Source organism: Python bivittatus, unplaced genomic scaffold, assembly GCF_059951505.1.
Source record: "Python bivittatus isolate LINGU-HERP-01145 unplaced genomic scaffold, Pbiv_v1 ctg000700_np1212, whole genome shotgun sequence".
Taxonomy (NCBI): domain Eukaryota; kingdom Metazoa; phylum Chordata; class Lepidosauria; order Squamata; family Pythonidae; genus Python; species Python bivittatus.
Window position 1 is genome coordinate 30,482,741 of NW_028277098.1, and position 20,062 is coordinate 30,502,802.

The 20,062-nt window shown below is 36.8% G+C and overlaps 1 pseudogene; it reads left to right on the forward strand.

Moving 5' to 3' along the window:
* The first annotated feature begins 11,915 nt into the window (after positions 1 to 11,915).
* The window catches only part of LOC148214163 (uncharacterized), a 115,321-nt pseudogene continuing 107,174 nt past the window's right edge, over positions 11,916 to 20,062 (forward strand).

Here is a 20,062-nt window from a genome sequence, read left to right on the forward strand (position 1 = left end):
GAGAAGCCTATAATGCTTGGAAAGGTAGAAAGAAAAAGATGAGGATGACCAGCAGCAAAGTGGATGCCCTTGATTATAGCAATGATGGATGCACTATTGAAGAACCTGAAGGACCAGATTGGGGACAAATTGTCCTGGGGGAAATCTAGCTCTGTGACTGCTAAGAATTGATACTGGCTCAATGACCCTTAATCAATCAATCAATCAATCAATCAATCATCAGATGTGAATGAGTGAACCAACTAATCAGCATTTCTGCTCCATAGGCCTACATTGGCAACCTTCTGGAAAAACTGACTTTTGTCAAATTTTTGAAAGAATTCTGAAACAAATTGGTTTCCATTCTTTGTGAGTTAATGCTTCTACCATAAAATACATAGCATATGAATTGAAGCCAAGTAAATAATGCTGTTGGAAACTTATTTTTTTGGCCTTTCTGTGCTTATAAATGACAGATGCGAGTTTGTCTCAGATTAGACTGTCTTTCTACATGCACACACATGTACATGCAGAAGGAGGGAAAGATATTAATTCAGTCTTAAGATATAGAAAATTCCTTTTTTTAAAAATATATTTTTCCACTATCAAGACTCTTTTGTTGCTTTCCAAAGGCAATCAAAAACACCAGGAAGGGTGGGGGACCTACCAAGTACAGATGGTCTCAACTTCCAGATGAATAGCTCAGCCAGCTGCAAAATCATGACTTCATCAGGTTTCCAGAGTCTTGCACAAGACTACAGTTCTTGTTTGGAGCCTGTTTTTAATCCATTAAACCTTTGCACTATATAAGCATAAAAATACACCCACACTACCTCAACTCACGAGATGAGGACTGAATGGAAACTTGCTTCCAAAGTTATTAATCAAAGGTGAACTCTTGGTTTTCAGAAGTTCTTTGAGAGAAGTTCTCTCAAAATGACTTTTATTTGGGGGAAAAAAATAAAAAGGGAAAATTCCCTTTGATGTGTAGAGGATACTAAATAGCAGAATCTTAAAAGTACTAAATAATTATCTAACTTTTACAGGAGAGGGCATATGTCTGACACTTCATCATCATTATTATTATAATTATTATTATTATTATTATTTCTAAAACAAAACAAAAAGGGAGACATGAGGAATCATAAACATTCAATGAGAATCTGAATGTTTGCAGAATAAAAAGATTTTGGCTGGAAATGTACTTACTTATATTTACTTCCAACATTTATATCTTGCTTTACAGCCTGAAAGGCTCCCAGAGAAGCTTTACAAGATAATAAAACAGTGTCTGCTTTCAGATTAAAAATCAACAAAGATGTGACACTGACAGAAAAGAGGATGGCATGAGAAAAGGATAGTAAGTTTTTAAATGGTTCAAAGTTTATATTTGCAATGAAAATGGAAGGGACACATAATACTCCCCCCAGCTGTTGGTCCTTCTGTTCTTTCTAGAGAAATTGACTGTTGTAAAATGTACAAAAAGTTACTCGCTGAGTTTATATTTTTAATAGATATAAAGTCAATTTTTTTACATGTCTAAGGCCCATTGCATTTGTATGCTATATATATGGAAGGGGAGGAAACCCTCATTATATTCAGTAGGATTTTATCGTAAACATGTATAAGATTCCACTACTAAATAGTAATGTTTCACCAAAACATAAAACTTTGGAGTGCAATAGCGAATGTGGTAGTGGTGGGGAGCCCCTGCTTACCCATTTTTCAAAACAATGTGGGGAATAAGGCTAAGCTGATTTCTTCCTTTTGACATGCCATGTATGCCTTGTTTAGTTGTTCTGTTTTGTTTTGTTTTAGGGACTGGTACTTTAAAAAAAAGGGAGCCATGGAATTGTGGCTTTACCATAAGGGTAATAAAAAATGGCCTTGAAGAACAAATGAAAGAGCTTATGGTCTGATAAGAGGGTCTTTAGCCCAGGCCAAGAAAATAACTTGAGAAAATGCCTCAGAGGAACCCCTCCCTCATTCACATGAATATAAAGTGAGGGAGAGGGAAGCACATTCAGACTTGCAAGATACTGTTACTATAGCTGTTACAGTAAAAGTCCTGACCTATATGGCATTGGTTTCTTAGTCTGGTCTACCTTCCTGGACTGACAATGGGCAACTTTTCAATTGTGATTGTCACATACAATGTTAAGTGATAAATTGGTGGGAGCAAACAAGTCCACATGTTCTCATCCATGTGCTCACTCCCTCCAACACACATCCAGTATAAATGAATTTAGAGGTGAAATAACCTTGGGGAAGGTATGAAAGAGCCATTAAGGGGATAAAGATGGAATGAGCCATTAAGGAGTAATGGAGAAGAGATTACATAGTCCTGAGATAGAGGAACATGTGAGAAAGAAGCTCAAAATAATCCAGCTTTGATTTTGTTTAGTATAAGATGGGATAGAGTGTGACTTGAGAGACTTTCAAGATTCTGTTATTGTACCTTACTACACTAAAGAGCATTTCTGATTCCCTACCATGCCTTGACTTGGTCTAACCTGAAGGGCTCACACCAGAAGCAAAAGACTAGCCTAAGAGATTTACTACCTGAAGAGAAGGATAAGGTAATATCTGTTGTCTATTCCATGTTCAGAAGTTGACTAGCCTGCCAATCAACTTACTTCCTTTTTAAATGGCAGCTGGCCATTTAAAAATTACAGGACAGATCAGGAAGGACTCAGTTAGAATCACTGCAGAAAGGAGAATATGGCCCATTCCTGATGAAATCTGGGCCCTCTGAAGTATTGAGCTCAGCTCAAGGAATCACCTGTGAAATTTAGAAGTGTATGAATTACAAATATCCAGAGCTATAGGTGACACTTCTGAGAATTTTCCCATTTCTGTGGTTTCCCTGAATGTATCTTATATGCCAACAAATGTTTACACAATATAATCTCAATTATTCAAACACCTCAATAATGCCTAAGATGCCTGAGATCTTGAATACAGTTCATTCAACTTGTTAGAAAATTGTTGTAGGTAATTTCCAGTTTAGTTTGCCCCCAGCATATTCACCCTCAATCCCTACATCTAGAGCACAGCAAGAACACATGCCACAGAGTTCAGTTAGTAAAACTGTAGTTTGATGTTTCTTTATTAAACATCAGCAAACATCAAAACAGTTAACTGGCAAAGTGGGATAAAAAGCAGCCAAAAACAATGAGAGAGACATCAGTGACAGGCAAGAGTGATCTTGCTTGCTCTCTCTCTCTATATCTATCAAAAGGGTCAGAACTTCTCAGAGGCTGGAAACAATACTGTGGGTAATTAGCATAGACAATTCCAAAGGGAGTGGCCTTTTCTTGTTCTGGCTTTAACCCTTTCATGTACATGAAGGGAGAAAAAGAGAGACAGAAAGTAAGACTCCAGATAATCCCTCATCTATTCTGCACCATAAAGGAAACAGGGATGGTCTACCCAATGAAGATGGTATATTGATACCCTTATGTTAAAATACTGTTACTTAAGAAATAAATATGGAACAAAATAGATCAGGGGAATCAAACAGCCAAGATCATATACAGTAAAAGGATTCTTTTATTATTCAGTTATTATTATAGCATTGCTGTTATTGTTAGATATGAAGCAAAGTATCAAATATGATACTTAATTTTATAGCATCTGAAACCTAAATTTGCATGACCTGCTTGCTAGCACACCTTTATATTTATACTCTTTTTAAAAGGAAAACTCCTTTTACATTAAAAAGACTGGACTGTACAACATCAGGAGGAATACCTATCCCAGGAAATTATTATTTTATAATTTCACATTTATAATCGGTTAACCAATAGATCCATGATATCTTAAGACAATCAGATTTTTTTAATGGATGCTATCAATATACTTTCTAATATAAATGTTGTCAATGGGCTTTATCTAATCATTAAAACAACCAGTAAAAATGCAATCAACATAAATTTTAAACAACTTAGTAGTAGAAAATTTTGGACTGCTAAAACCCATGAAGATAGGATGAGTTTCATGCTAGCAGTAATATATTTAAGACTTATTATGCAATTATTCTTAATCAGGCTATGCAGTGTGAACTAATCTTTTTTATCATGTAAAACCATAAGTCTATTATCTGTTAAAGTTTATACCAGCTTACTCTGACTTATTTGCTTTGATCCATTCCACAGGAAGTAAAATCACAGTATGCTTAAAATAAATGTTCGGGCTTCTGGGGAACTTATTTTTAAATTGGTGTAAGAAATTCTAGATCCAGCTATAGCTACTGTCTCTGAAGATCAGAAGAGAGCAACATGCAAACTGTCTAATACAAATTAATGCAATGTTACATATCCTGGTGGCAAAATATTAAAGAAACACAACTTGAAGGGCAAAGCAACCCAGCAAATGGACTATGAACTGCATGTAAAGTTAATGACAGAGTTTGTCTCAAATGCACTCTGCAGTACAGAACAACAACTCTGGTACATTAACTTTGTGGGAGTGCGATAAAGATTCTATATTATCTCATAAGACCTCTAATTGCAAAGACTGTCTAAAATAAATGTATTCATAAAGGCATAACTGAAAAGGTGATTGAAAAGGACCTAAAATATCCCTTCATTGGGGAAAAAACAACAACAGTGACTTATATGACTAAAACAAGACAAATAGCAGGCATGGTTGCTGGGAATTCTTGCATTATAGATGCCATTTCAGAACTATTGGTTATAAGGTGTTGCATCCATTTAAGCTCAAGCCAAATTATCAAATGTGATGCTTTCTTGGAATGACCAATTGTTTTCTGATGGGAATCTTTAAGTAACATGACTGTGTGGCTGACCAACATAGTCCAAGAAACCATAGCGCTTGGCTCATATGCATTCAAGATCGTTCATATAATTCTGCTCTTAGTTTTATATTATTACTGATCAAATACAGGCCAGAAAGAAGGAATAAACCAGTTATTAACAAAGCAATGTCACTGCTTCATAAAAGTTGCTTAATAGATTTTTAAAATTGTTGCCTTTATCAGAAAGAGAAAGGAGCCTTTTTTGTCATCTTTAATCCAAGAAAGAGTATTTAATTGATCTTCATATGTCTCCAGTAGAAGATAATTTATGTAGCTCAGGGCTGAACTAAGGAGTCCTTGATGCTCTCTGAGCTTGGTTGTTTGTTCGCAGACATTTCATTAGCCAACTAGGTAACATCATCAATGCAAGTGAGAGTGGAGTTTGCTCTCTGTTTATATCCATAGCTTTCCCTGCCAGTGTTGGTGGGGGGTTGGAAACCAGGGAGAAAAATGACAAATGAAATTTTAGTCTGCATCAACAGAAGTGTAATTTTGAAATCATGAGAAACAATAGTTTCAGTTTATTCTGCCTTGCATACTGTATCTATACTTTGAGATAGATTTAGACGAACTGGAACAGGTTTAAGAAAGTGTGAGAAGAATTATCAGGGGACTAGCATCAGAATGCTTTAGGAGTCACTGAAGGAATAGGAGAAGACAAGACTGAGAGGAAAAAATGATAGGTCTCTTGCAATAACAGAAAGGATGTTACACAGAATATTCTCTGTTATTCGAGCAGAGAGGATGGAATAATGGATTTAAGTCACTGGAAGGCAGATTCAACTGAATGGTAGAAAATCTTCCTAACACTAAGAACAGTTCAACAGTGGAACCTATTACCTAGGGAGCTGGTAGATTGCTATTCACTGGATATATTTAAGAGGATGTAGAAGCCATTTGTCAGGCATGCTTTAATTTCTGCACTAAGAAAGGGGGTAGATTCGGCTGAAATGGCCCCTTCCAGACATTATTGTATCCATCATTGCTTCTTTATGGAAATAAGTTTATGACTGTAGGAAAGCTTCATTCCAAACACTAGAGGAAGTAGCAGACACCTTGAACATTGCTGATGCAGATAGTATCATAGCCATGAACATCAGCTCCCTGCAGTTACAGTCTTGTCCATGGACCTTTGCAGGCTGCTCGATCCTGTCCTCTGTGATAAAGAGCTTCTGTGATACGGGGGAAAAATAGCACCATTTTTTTTTAATGCAAACAAAGTGAATCAAATACTGAAATTTGAAAATTACAGGAAGATACCTTGACCCTGATACTGCTTGGAGTACTAGTAAAATAAAACCTGACCTAAAGATTTTGCATAACTAGATATAGTACTTTATTGCTGCTGGAAACAAAATGCTATCGCAGAGCTGGATTATTGAAAATGCCAAAGGTGTAAGCTGTGCAAACACCCTGCTAGATTCCCACATTATCTGTTCTGCATTGTATCTTCTTGATATGCAAGCAAGATGCATACTGCCTTTTGAGTGACTGATCTCAGAATTGCAGATGTTCAATTGATCCTTGCGTTGAAAATCTCCCCAAGCTGACATTGCACCAATAAAGTGATATGAGAAGACAGCTTGCCCAAATTGATTATTTAAATATGTGTTGCATACAGATAAGGGTGTTGCTATGATCAGAATGTAATCTTAAGATGCAGGAGTCAGGCTTCACAACCTTACCTGCCCAATTTTATTCTGTTTCTGAATCAAATTGCACATCATAATGTCAAAGTAGCTGCCACAATTATGTATCTGATTCTGCATCTTCTGGTAAATGTTTATTTAAAGAAGATGGCAAGTCAGCACTGGTATTTCATACGCCATTGGTTGCTACTTGCATGGAAGGGAAAACATTGAATGAAGCAAATCTGCTTTCTCTAAACATTTCCAGGGAGACATGGGTGATGGGTAGAATCAAGAAGGTTGTGTAAACATAATTATAGGTAAGTTAGCCCTCTGAAGTTCCCAGATCTCTAAAGGACTGGATATGACTGAAATATGTCCAAAATGAACAAGACATCTCCCAAATCTTATGAGAATGGGTATTTGAGGGACCACATATCTACTAGTTTTTGTTTTTGTTTTTTAAAGTCTGGTAAGAGCTAGCAGAATTGGTGTGCTCTAGGTCCCTTCAATTAAGCCAGTGCTTCCCAAACCTGGGTAAATTACCCAAAATTGGGTAAAAGTGTTTTTTTCTTTCGGTAACGACACATGACCCCCTTACCCATCACAACAGGGACATTTAAATTGACTTAAAGATTGCCACGTGCACTAAAATATATTCAAAAATCTCAAAGTATTCCTATTAAGATGAAAATCAATGAAATTACCAATGGTAATTTGTTGAAATAACATAAAGATCATTGAGTGATATTGTTTTTATAATACAGGTAGTGCTCAAGTTACAACCATTCGTTCAATGACTGTTTGAAGTTACGATGGTGCTGAAGGAAGAGACTTATGACTGGTCCTTGAAGTTCTGGCTGTTGTAGCACCCCTGCAGTCATGTGAACAAAATTCAGGTGCTCAGCAACCAGCTTGTAGTTACAACTGGTTGCAACACACTGCAGTCATGTGATCACCATTTGAAAACTTCCCTGTGGTTTCCAACAAGCAAAGTCAATAAAGAAGCTAGCAAGGAGGTTGCAAGTCACTTGGCTAAGTCTCCCCCACCCATCCTGGCCTTTCTTCGCTCACTGGCACTGCACCCTCCTTCCCACTTCGCTCACTCACACGCACCGTGTCATCCTTCCCCCTTTCACTCTCACACATGTACCTACCAGCATCCTCCTTCTACTAAGTGGTTTTGGGTAATGAATAAAAAAGTTTGGGAAGCGCTGAATTAAGCAATGTCATCTATTGAGACCCTGGAAGTGTGCCTTCCCTATTATGGCACCTGCCTTCTGGAATGAGATTCCCCCTAGAGATCTGTATGGCTCCCACATTGATGGTGTTCCAGATGGCTTTGAAAACCAGGCTGTTCTTCCAGAGAGACTTCCGGTGGGGCCATGGTGAGCTAGACATCCCTGTCTTAGTACGACAGCATTCACAGCGGAGATCACAGCCAGATGCTGGATCATGGCTGGCAAATTCTCTCCTGAGAAAGGAGAGAGTATGAGATAGTCCATACACATTCTGGAATCCACTCCTTGTGTGTAAAGCACAGGAACTGAGGTTTTTGCGGTCAGCTTATTAGTTGAGAGGCTGGGAGTCAAGGGATTCCATCTAAGCTCACAGTCGTGATGCAGCCTTTATGGACAAAAAGCTTGATGGGCCTCATTTCTAAATTACCTTTGAAATTACTTTTTGCTGCTTTTGAAATATTAAGAACCTTCAGAATGGCAATTTTTTATTGCATTCATTGGGTGAGTTTCCTTCTCCTTCATGAAAGAAGCTTTAAATACGAGTTTGAGAATTTAGAAAAAAATATTTTTCAACAGAAAAAGGGTGTTTAGAGTGTTGATTTGCAGAAGATAAAAATGGACTAAGGTTCCAGATGGATTTGGATTTAATAAGAATTAAAAATTAATTATAAGAATCCTTCCCATGGGAAACTGTGGTTGTTTTGGATTGCTGGGAAAAAAAGACATGATAAGATGGGACTTTAAATGTTGGATACTAGAGGGAACCAGAAGAAATTAAAGATTACAATTAAAGGAGAAGAATACTTAGATTTGACACATTAATACAGAATGGAGCAAAACACTTTAACAGTGGATGTTTTTATGGAGATGTGTGAACTATGAACTCAGAAATTAATTTTAAGCATGTAACTTCATAGATGGATGGTGTCCAGATGTTGTTACACAAGAGGGACAAGCTATACTGGATGAAACTGAAATTGATTTGAACATGCATTTAAACATGACAAGTAATACAAATGCTGTAGAAAAAGATGATATACTGGATATACAAATGAAACCAGTTGATGTCTTGATATTTGAAAATGACATACAAGTATCAAATCAGAAGACTGTTTTAGATAATTTTTTTTCACTGGATTTATAAAGTTTTGAAGGATTTGCTGAGAGGAAACAAAGAGAAGATGGAAAGAAATCAAGTTCAAGGACATTATTTGAAGGGATTAAAAGCCAAGATAATTAAAAGTACAGGGAAGAATATAGAGTTGGCTTATTTGACCAAGGTTAAAATAGTTATGTAGTTATCTCTGGTAGCCCTTAATGGACTTTTTGCTGACTAGGAATGAATGATGAGGCTTTAAGATTTATAGTTAAGATGTGGGAAGAAGGGAGCATTTGTTGTATTCTAATAGATGTACTTGTTATGATGAAGGGGGGATTTACTTTTTTTTTCTTATTATTTCTTTTTTTCCATATTTTTCTCTCTTTTTATTTCTTTTTCTGCACTTTCTATTTTTCTTTTTCATTTTTATACTTTTTGTAGTTTGTGTTAGTTTTTATTTTTTCTAAGTGTAATCTTTAGTGAAATTATTTAATAAAAAAGAAAAAGAAAACCAGGCTGTTCTTCCAAGCTTTGGGGTAGGCTAGATATGGTCTCCTCGTTAGCTGTGTTTGTTGGTGTGTTGTCTGGATAGAAGCTGATTTTTTGTATGTGTAGTATTGTACATTGTATTCTGTATATTGTGGTTTGGCTTTAAAATGTGAGCCACCCAGACTCAGTTTGGAGTTGGATGGGATCTAAATTTCATGAAATAAATAAATTCTATGAGGCTTTTTAAAGTTTGGTGTCAAGGCACGTAGCTATAGTTGCTGCTTCTGAAGCTGATATCTGAAGCTACCCTAAAGGAAACATCTTTCCTTTGTCCACAGGGCTAATATTATGGTTGAATACAATGGCTAGTCTACCCTGGTTTCCTTGCCTCCTATTTTACGTATCTTTTGTATTTCCATAAGTCTGCATTCTACTTCAGTCTGTTACCATTTACATTTAGTTCTAAGATTCTTCCATCTATAAAACTTATTTTTCTTCCAGCCTGTTCCACCCCTAACATATTAATCTAAATGCAGAAGTCTCCATGTACATAATAGTTTGTTGTGTGTGGGAAGTACATGACACTTCAATTTCTGTTATTTTTGTCAGTGGATTTTTTTCTTTGTAGTTTAACTGCAAATGAAAGTATTATTTGTTTCACAGTAGCTGCAGAAGAAATAATAATATGTAATGTTGCAATATACAGAAAGTGACAGTAGGTGGTGAGCAGACTGTAACCTAGGCAACAAAATCTTTTTTTTTTAACAGCAACAAAAAAAGCTTGCAGTTTAGAGAGAGTTAGCTAGCTGAAGTAAAAGACATTGAGATCTTGGCTATATGATTCACTTATCATGTGAAAAATAGCCATGGCTTAGCCCGACAATGATTATGGAACATTCTGAGAGCTGCCCTAGAGAAGGGCGGAGAAAGAATAATTGAAGACTCTGTAGATATTTGGGCCATTTGTCTCCATCTGCTGTTTATCCAAGCTTGTCTTTCCTTCAGCAGCAGATTTTCTTGGGGGATTGGGAGAAAAAGGGCCAGTGACAATTAGCTATTAAAGAGGACTAAGTTAAACATAGATAAACACTTAGAGAACAAAGACAACTGTACCATCCTTTCCAGCGTTCTTTGCCTAAAGTCTAAGGAAATCAGAATCATCAGAACCTAGCTTAGATGTGCTACCTTTCTCAGGAAAAGTTAACATCTGTCCAGGATATATGATCTAAACATTTGCAAGAGATCCCATAAGATCTTTAAGTAAAATACACAGTTCCTAATATAACTTGCCTATGGGTTGCAAGTGAAAGGAGGAAGAAAGGAAGAAGGATCCTGTACAATGCTAGAAAGAGTCCTCAAGAAGCCAGCTGTGTGCTAGTCTATATCCCACAATCCTTTTGCTTGAGAGTCTATAAGGATTATTTTTCATTGTATTTTAAATAAGAAGATTTCTATAACTATCTATAAATTCCATGCTTCAATTTTCCATCTAAGCACCTCTTTCCAGAGGATAGGAGGTGGCATCATTTGAAGATACATGGGTTAGATGATAGACCATATTTCTTCTGGGAAAAGAAGGAGGAGGAAGATAGACAGACAGACAGACAGACAGACAATTCCTTTCTAACATTTATTCCCCAGGTGCAGGGCCTGCTTTTTTTTTTTTAATGATCAACCAAATGTTGATCCATTGGTTGCAACAGGAATTGACTGACTGGCTTGTTGCCCTTGGCTGATGTCGTGGGCTGAGAGAGAGCCCAAAGTTACCCAGCTGGCTGTCATGCCTAAGGTGGGACTAGAACTCACATTCTCCTGGTTTCTAGCCTGATGCCTTAACCACTAGACCAAAGTGGCTGTCCAAAGTTCCTAATATATGACATAATAAATAGAAATGGTTTCCAAATTGCAACCAATTTAAAATCAGCTATAACTTTGCATTTACTTGTCTACTCAGTTTACTAATTTCAGAGACTAACCAAATCCTAAATCCTATATTTTTTTTCAAAACATTTTTTTCCAGCAGGTCATGAAATTGAAAGAAGATTTGAGTTTCTGGGCTTTCAGGGGAAGAGGGCAGACTGAAGGCAGCTCTGCAGACAAGTGGAGCTGATGTTTGCAGTGTTCTACAAGGGAGCCAAAGCAGATCAGCTCCTACAATCCTCTCTGATCAGAGAGAGATGTGAGATTGCCCAAGCTGTTTCTCCTTACAGTTGTTCCTCTTCCTCGTGAAGAGACTGTAAGTCAGTGATCTTGGGTGGGGTGGGAGGAAATTGGGAGACAGGGGAATTCACCATATTTGCTCTAATAAATGGAGCCTTTCAAAGGACACTAAGTTTGTGTATTTCCCTTGCTAACTATTTTCATAAATTGCCTAGTAACTGTTTCAAAGAAGTCAGACACCTGCAGAGTGACAAGACTGGAAATACCAGGTGAGTCCTTCCATTCCTCAACATAAGAATATGAAAATCTATTTTTATAATGTTTAAGAACTTAAAATAAACAGCAAAAAGATAAGGTTTTGGCTACAGAAAGTTTTAAGGGCTCAGAAAACATTGGAGTTTTGGACTTCACACATTAAGATTTTGAAATTAATAAAAAAATTATGTCTGTGGAAAGAAAAATTGTCTTTGAGATTGAAGTTATGAGACAAGCAACTTATAATGGCGTTTAGAGATGTATTTGAAGAACTGCGCAGAGACCTGCGCCATGAAATGTCAGCTATGTTGTATCTTCTGGCGAACAGTTTGTTCCCAGACAAAGGTGTTACAGAACAAGATATGCAGCAAAATTTACTTGAGGAAAATGTGACTGAGACTCTGAATAAGAATCTGTCATCAGATATAGAAAGAAAACTGGATGAGGTTTTAAAAATCAAGAAGGAAAGAAAAATGATAATCCCAGAGAACAATTGGAATAATTTCCTTTTGTTGGATTTACAAAAGAGACTGCTTAAAGTGCTTAAGAAATTTCTAACAGTGGAGTCCTTGGGGTTCTCTGAGCTTGGTTCTTTTCTTGCAAATGTTTCATTACCTGGCTAGGTAACATCTTCAGTGCTAAAATGGGATGGGGTTTGCTATCTATTTATATACTGTGGCCTGCCTTGCCAGTGCTGGTGGGGGTTTTGTTTTGCTCCTCTGATAGTTCCTTGATTCACATATGTTTACTGCTTGATTGTGTGCCTGGTGGTAACCTTTGCTTATCTGGGTGATGACTGCTGGTGAGGTGATCTTCTGGTCTTTTGTCTCTTGAATAGTATGTAAATGCTGTTTATCTCTATGTGTCTGTTAATTTCTGCCTTGTCTGAATACCAGGCTTCCAAAAATTCTCTTGCATATTTGGATTTGGCTTGGTAAAAAATGCTGACAGTTTCCCAGTTAAAACTGTGGTTGAGTCTGTCCATGTGTTGTGCAATTAAGGAATTTTCATCATGTCTTCTGACTGCTAGTTGGTGCTCGTGGATGCGCTCTGCTAGTCTTCTGCCTGTCTGTCCTACGTAGTGTTTGTTACAGTCCTTACACTGTGTGTTGTAGATGACTCCTCTTTTTTCTTCTTGTGCTACTGGGTCTTTTGGTTTACTTAAGATATTTTGGAGTGATTTTGTTGGTTTGTGTGCTACAGAGATGCCATTTCTAACAAGGATCAATAATCATCTGAATGTCGTACAGAGAAAGACTGCCCTGTATAGAAGAAAAAAGGACCACAAAGTCAGTTTATTCGTCTAGTGATAAAATGGGATATGTTATTATTCTAGGTGTTTTTTTCTGGCTTTATTGATATCTTAATTAGAAAAATGTGATGTACTGGATTTGCTTAGAGAATTTATCTTTTTAAAGGAGAAATTATTTCTCTTCATTTTATTCGAAGAGAAATAATTTATTCGAAAATAAATAAATTTTAGTCTTTGGTTTATATTAGGATACTGGGATTATTTTATATTTATGAAATGTGAATGTGCTTATAGTTTAGAATGGAGATATGGAATGTGCATTTGAATGGGATAAGTTGTTATTTGGAATGTTGTATATTCGAGCTTGTCTTTTGTAAAGGAGAAATTGTCTCTTTTTGTCATGTTAAACTTGGGTTTTTTCATTTTTTTATATACATTTTTTTCTTGCATTTCTTTCTTTCTTTCTTTCTTTCTTTCTTTCTTTCTTTCTTTCTTTCTTTCTTTCTTTCTTTCTTCTAGTTTCTATTATCTTTTATTGTTTTATTCAAAACTTTTAATAAAAATATTTGGGGAAAAAGGAAGAAGATATGAGTTTGTGATTCATTAACAAATATCCAAGGTAATTAAGTTAAAAAAGAAAAAAAGAACTTTAGTTGCTAGACAGGTATACAACATATAAATGAGTCATAAATTGGTTGGCAAGCTGAAAGCAGATCTTAGAATTTTTAATCCTTCCATCTGGAAAAACTACATCTCATTAATTCCATTAATACTCAATTATTTGTGTTCATCTTGGAAACTCCTTTATAGTGACAGCATCAGTCCTAGATATATGCCATAGGATGTTGAATTTTAACAAGGTGCATCATATTTATTTTGATGGCAGTGATTAATGGTGCTATCATGAAGTCAGCATTCCCCAGTGATGAGATCCATCTGAGAACTTTCTTGAGCAATTGTAATCAAAACTCAGCTTTTTGAAAAGAAATATCCATGTGTTTTTCCACATATGGATTACCAATCCAAAGAAATTGTATTTGTGTTCTTTCAGAGTAAATGAAGTATCTTTCATTACCTTGTCCAATGTGTTTCTGCCTTCAGCAACAAGTTACTCAAAAGCAGACATTAATTTTAAACAATATGTAAATGTTAAACTGCAGAAGCTTAGTTCCAAAGGACAGTGAACAAGGCTCTGTTTTGTTCACCTAAGCAAATCCAGGCACATATTTTTAAGGGGTTATGGTTTGAATCAGACTTCCCATTTAAATAGGGGAGGGATCCTTCCTGTCTGCTCCCAGAGAATGACTCCCAGGCACCTGAATTCTGGAACTGTTACAAACACAAGGAAGTAAATGATCTGGCAAGATTCAGGATTGCAACATGTCATCGTATCATTATAAGCACCTCTCAAGCAGCTCAGTGATGTTGGTTTTCTAAAAAGCCTTTCACTTGGACCTTTCATGCTGATTTCACAGTTGACAAAAGACAGAGCATAGCTTTTCTGAGGAGAGACCAAAGCCATTACAAAACTCTCTCTCTCTCTCTGTGGAGAGGAGAGAGAGAGAGAGAGAGAGAGAGAGAGAGAGAGAGAGAGAGAGAATATATATGAGAGTATGAGAAGCTGGAGAAGTACCAGAGCCTGAAGGAGGAACTAGAGAGAATGTGGAAAGTAAAGGCCAAAGTGGCCCCAGTGGTGGTAGAAGTGCTCGGGGCTGTGACTTCTAAGCTGGGAGTGGGGCTCCAACAGATCCCAGGAGCAACATCAGAGCCCTCTGTGCAGAAGAGTGCAGTGCTAGGAACAGCTAAGATACTGCGCAGAACCCTAAAACTCCCAGGCCTCTGGTAGAAGACCTGAGATTGAGGAAGACAGATACCACCCATAGGGGTGAGAGGGGATTTTTTTAATATATAATACATATTTTGTGTGTGTGTGTGTGTAGAGAGAGAATAATTTAGGTGCCTCTTTATAGACTGATATTACTTCCTCTGAGTTCATATCAAAAGAAAATGTTTGCCTAACAAGCAAGGGAAAGAGAAATATAGATAGGTGAGGAAGGTTGGACATGAGTGCTATTGCTACCTAATTCCTAATTCCTCTGACACTTATACAAAATCATAGCATTGGACAAAGGACATGTTTAACCTATTTCCTTTTGAATCTCTCTCTCTCTCCTTCTCTCTCTCTCTATCTCTCTCAATGAAAGTTGAAATCCTATGGGGTCCCATCTCATTTAATGAAATACATAAAGATAATAAATTCAAGTCCTTGTTATACATTTTTCTGTAGTCCTGAGTGGAAGTGAGTGTTCTTTTTAAGCACACACTAATTCAAAATTAAAAGAAAGAGACTCATTTTAAAAAGTTGTTATCTTGGAAAGACTGGACTAGAATTCATTTCTCAGCACTGTGGGTTAGGAAACAACCTTCCAATTTAATGTATTTTTTTTTCCTTTTTAGAAAAAGTGTGGAGGGGAGGGGGAGACAGGAAAGAAAAGGAAAGAAAGATCACCATTCTCTTAGTTCTGTCAGGAGAAGTCTCACCTCACCAGTCCACTGCCATAAGCTAATAACCTGGAACAAAGCTCATATTCAGAAATGTCAAACATAATGAAAAAGGAAAAAAAGTTGAAAGAGAGAAAGTTGACCACAGGTGCCCCTCTGAGGCCTATCCTTCTATGCTCCACAGGTCTATATACAGCAGCCACACCCCAGCTTGGTGATCGGTAGTGCTACCAGTTGGAACTGAGGGGTCATCCGTCAAAAGAAAAGTGCCTGATAAACAGCCGGGGGTCAGGGCTCTTTGCTCACCCAAGATAACAGTCTTATTACTGAAACTTGGCTGGAAACCTTTCCTTTCCTTTTCCATTCACAGCCTAAAAAATAAAGTTGAAAAAAAGGAGACCGGCACCCATTATTAATGTTCCTGCAGTAGGAAATGGCTCCTACATTTGTTATCTCACTCGATCCATATTAACAATAATAATAGTCATCATCATCATCATCATCATCATCATCATCATAAAAAGAGGGGAATGATAACACTTCACTGGGAGAATAACAAGAGGGATTGAGAGAAGCAATGAGGAAAAAAGGAAAATCAGGAATGAGAGAGGGATAGTTATAGCAGGGGGCAGGTAACCAAGAAAAGGAAACTAAACTTACATAATCTTTTTTTTTCTTTTCTTTTTAACCCATATATGATCTCCACAGATTGTCTAATATGACTCTATGGCTATAAGAATTAAGACTTGAGGTATCACTGAGTTGTGCCCCGACATACTTTTGATGGATTTACAAATCATGGACCACATTAGATGTATGTCTGTGTCTGTGTCCTTTTTTATCAGAATGAGTAGGTGGGGAAGAAGAAGGAAATCTATTCCCTAATGTATCTTAACTCATCATTTCTAGCTTACCTTGATTAGTTTCTCCCTGAGAAATTTATTTCTGGTGTTGAGTACTGCTATCCATCTATCCATCTATCCATCTATCCATCTATCCATCTATCCATCCATCTTATCTATCCATCTTAGGGTACTTTTATATTGCCCAATAACAGAAGTTCTCTGGGTGATTGCTGTTGTCCTGTTGATTGCTTTGGGTTTATTCTTGGCATCCATTGTATATTTTTATGATTTGTTGATATTCTTTTTGTTTTTAATGTGTTGTGAGCCATCCAGAGTCACATCTGTGAGATGGGCAGCCATATAAATTGATATAAGAAGAAAATGACAAACAGTGTCAAGCAACATAAATTCCAGCACAACAAACAAGATAAAAATTGGGTGCAGCAGTACTAACAAGGATAGCATGAAATCATCATAATTAAGCAGAAACAAAATATCGATGTCCTAAAAGATCAAAATAGCTCTTAGAATTCTTGGTAAAAATAATTCACTTGGCAGTGAAAATACTAAAAATGGAATATCACCTCTGAAAGGGCCTTTTCTCCTGCAAACATCTGCCTTCACCATTGGTAAAAGCAATAAGAAGGGTGAAAATCTCATGGTCCTGATAGCTAAATATGGGAAGAGATATTTCAGCCTAGTTACAAGCCTTTGAAGGTTTTATAAAATAATACAAGTACTTTGATTTAGGCTTGGAGACACCAGCGCAGATAGCACTGCTCCAGCAAAATGTGATGGTATCAACCTTTTCCAGTTAGTGATCTAGCTGTCCTGTCCTGACCATCTTTTGCATTATTTTCAAAGGCACCATGACATATTAGACAGTGCAATACTCCAAATGAACAGGGAGAACAACTCAAAGTAGTCATGTCAGGGATCAAGCTGAGAAAAGGATGGCAAGAAAGGAATGAATTTCTCACCTCTCCCCCACATGCTTGCTTTGGTTTAAAATGTAGCCTCTCAGTAATATGCAAGTGTGTCTTTAATTGTAACTTTCTCTACTTATATTGGTTCAGGTCATGGCAATATGAGAGATTTGTGAAAATTTGTTACATTCAACCCAGGACCTTGCTAACATCTAGAGCTAGGAAGCCTACTTTTAGAATTTTATACTCCAGGGGAATTTGGCTGAGAAGATCTGAACTTTCTTCAGCTCCCATGATTTCTTGTCCCAGGTATCTTCCTCCTGTGCCAGCTGGGAGAAAAACACAACTGTCCAGCCTAGCTCTTAACTGCAGACAACATCTTGACGATACACAGTGCGCTTGCTGGTTTCCTTATGATTATCTTTTTACAGCACAGAACATCTGCTACCTACTTACTGATTGCTGCCACTATTAAAAAATTGATATGAAATCTCTTTTTCTCTTTTTTTACTCCATAACAACCCCAAGGTAGTAATTACACAGTCTCATATCTAGACTATTAATGATCCTATTAGCCAGGAATATAGCCTCATTAAAAGCAAACCTAGGAAGAGGTTTATTCCCCTTGATCCCTTTTCCAAGACAGGCATTCTAGAAAGTCTAAATAATTGGGAGGGCTCAATAGGCTCAGCCACTAAATATAGAGTACAAAAGATAGGGGAGGAGTTCTTTCCAATTGGGAGCCAATATACTGTTGCTGTATCACTCTTCCTTTTTCTTGTCATATAGCCAGGCAGCCTGTATGATACTTCTAATCTGCACAATAGTCCAAGTTATAATAAACCATAATAAAAATAATAATTATGGGAGAGTCTAAAATTGTGACTTAGTACAGGGAAAAGACACAAAGGAAGCAATCTTTTCTTCCATGTTAGGAGGTATTAGATATTGTAGGAAAAAATATTTGGCTTATATTAGGTTAATTCAGATATTATGCTGTAATACTCCATTCATTTTAAGAGTGATCCTTTGTTGCAAAGAGATTATTCATTAGCCATCTTTGGGATTTTAATAGATGTATCAGAAGGTGAAAAGCGAAATAATTCCACCCTGAACATATTCACAAAGTTCTTCATAGAACTCATGTATGTACTTCTATGTGATTGGGAATCCATGAAGACAGAAAACCACTCTTTTGCATACATCATTTATATATGTAGGTTTTATGCAGGTTTTTGAATGAATGTACATAAATCTGGGCAACTTATCCCATCAGGATCTCATCCTTTTTCCAGTGTATATCAGCACTACTCAGACATTTTTTTTTTAAAGGAATTAGAGTGGGAGGCAGGATCTCAAATACTGGTACCTTGATAGAGATGGAGATATCCAGTTTATAAGAACTATGTATGAACAAATGGTTGAAATCTAGGATTTGCTCACATGGTAGATTCTTGAAGAAACAAGAAACCCAGTGGTGGACTTATGGATGAACCATAGGGTCTGATATTAGAAAATATGTCCTGCGCTACACTGGTAATATATGACCATCTCTGCAAGGATTGGTAGCATTACATACAGCAATACTAACAAATTATTTTACATATGATGACTGTTAAGATGGGCATTTAGTACTCTACAATGGGTTGTTTGTATCTGAAGCTCTGCTTCCTTCAAATATGATTGAGAAGAAATGTCCCTGACCTTGTATGAGCATAAGCACAGTACCTTCCTGCTAGCTGTTAAAGTAGCCTGTTTTTTTTAGGCTTCCAAGTTAGCCCAAGAAATGCATCTGTTTTAAGAAGTCAGTTCATTAAGCTGAATGTATCTCTTAAAGCAGCCACAAACTTTTTCAGGCTCATTCATGTATGTGCTGTTTTAAAGAATAGGAAATAGGTACAGGTAGACCTCAGTTTAAGAACGAGTTCCATTCCCAAGGTCTGTCCTTAAGTTGAATTTGTATGTATGTATGTAAATATCATTGTATAAGTCATATTGTGTAATTAACTTGAACCATTGTGTATTTAACTCAAATCATTATGTATTTAACTCAGATTTTGCTACAATAGGCTCTTTTCTTAACTATGGGTCATCGTTAAACTGGGTGTTCTTAACTCGGGCACTGTACTTGGCACATGTACTTGACACATGCAAAGTCCAAATCATGTTCAGTCCTAATTCATATAAGTATCTTTTTATTTCTCCAGTAAAATGTTCTTGGAGGTGTTTCAAATTCCATTAAATAATTTCCCTCACCCCCAGACCTATTTAGGATCCAGTCTTGTACCTTGCAAGGAAAACTTAGGACAGCTGATTTTTTAATGGGTGGCTTAAAGCAGATTTGAGGCAAGCTTATACATGTGGGCTCTTCCTGTTTTTTGGCTGCCAAAAAGTTTTTGCCCATCAGTGAGTTTCGTACACCAGTGTTGGCTTATTTCAGCTGTCTTTTGCTTTCCCCCCCCTCTAAATGGATTAGGGCTAGATTTAGGGTTAGGGTTATTGATGATGGTTAACAGTTTGAATTTGTACCCACATCATAATTACAAGGCTATTTCACCAATTGGTCACAGCTGCAGTGAGTAAAAACTTTTCAGACATGATTTTAACACTCGTGGTGGCCAAAAAGGAACAAGAACCCATATGTATGTTATTTTAGTAACAGGATTCTGTTTCAAAACTTCTAGCAATGTTATTCATCTACAGAATCCCAAAACTCAGATTACTGATTGATAGTTTTACTTTTTTTTTTTTTTTAGTTTCCTTGGTTCTTCCTAGTTGAAGGAAGGCTCCTCATTCATCAGTATTTACTCTTGAACTTCATTTTGTATATGGTAAAGTTATCCCTTTTATAACCATATGATTATTGC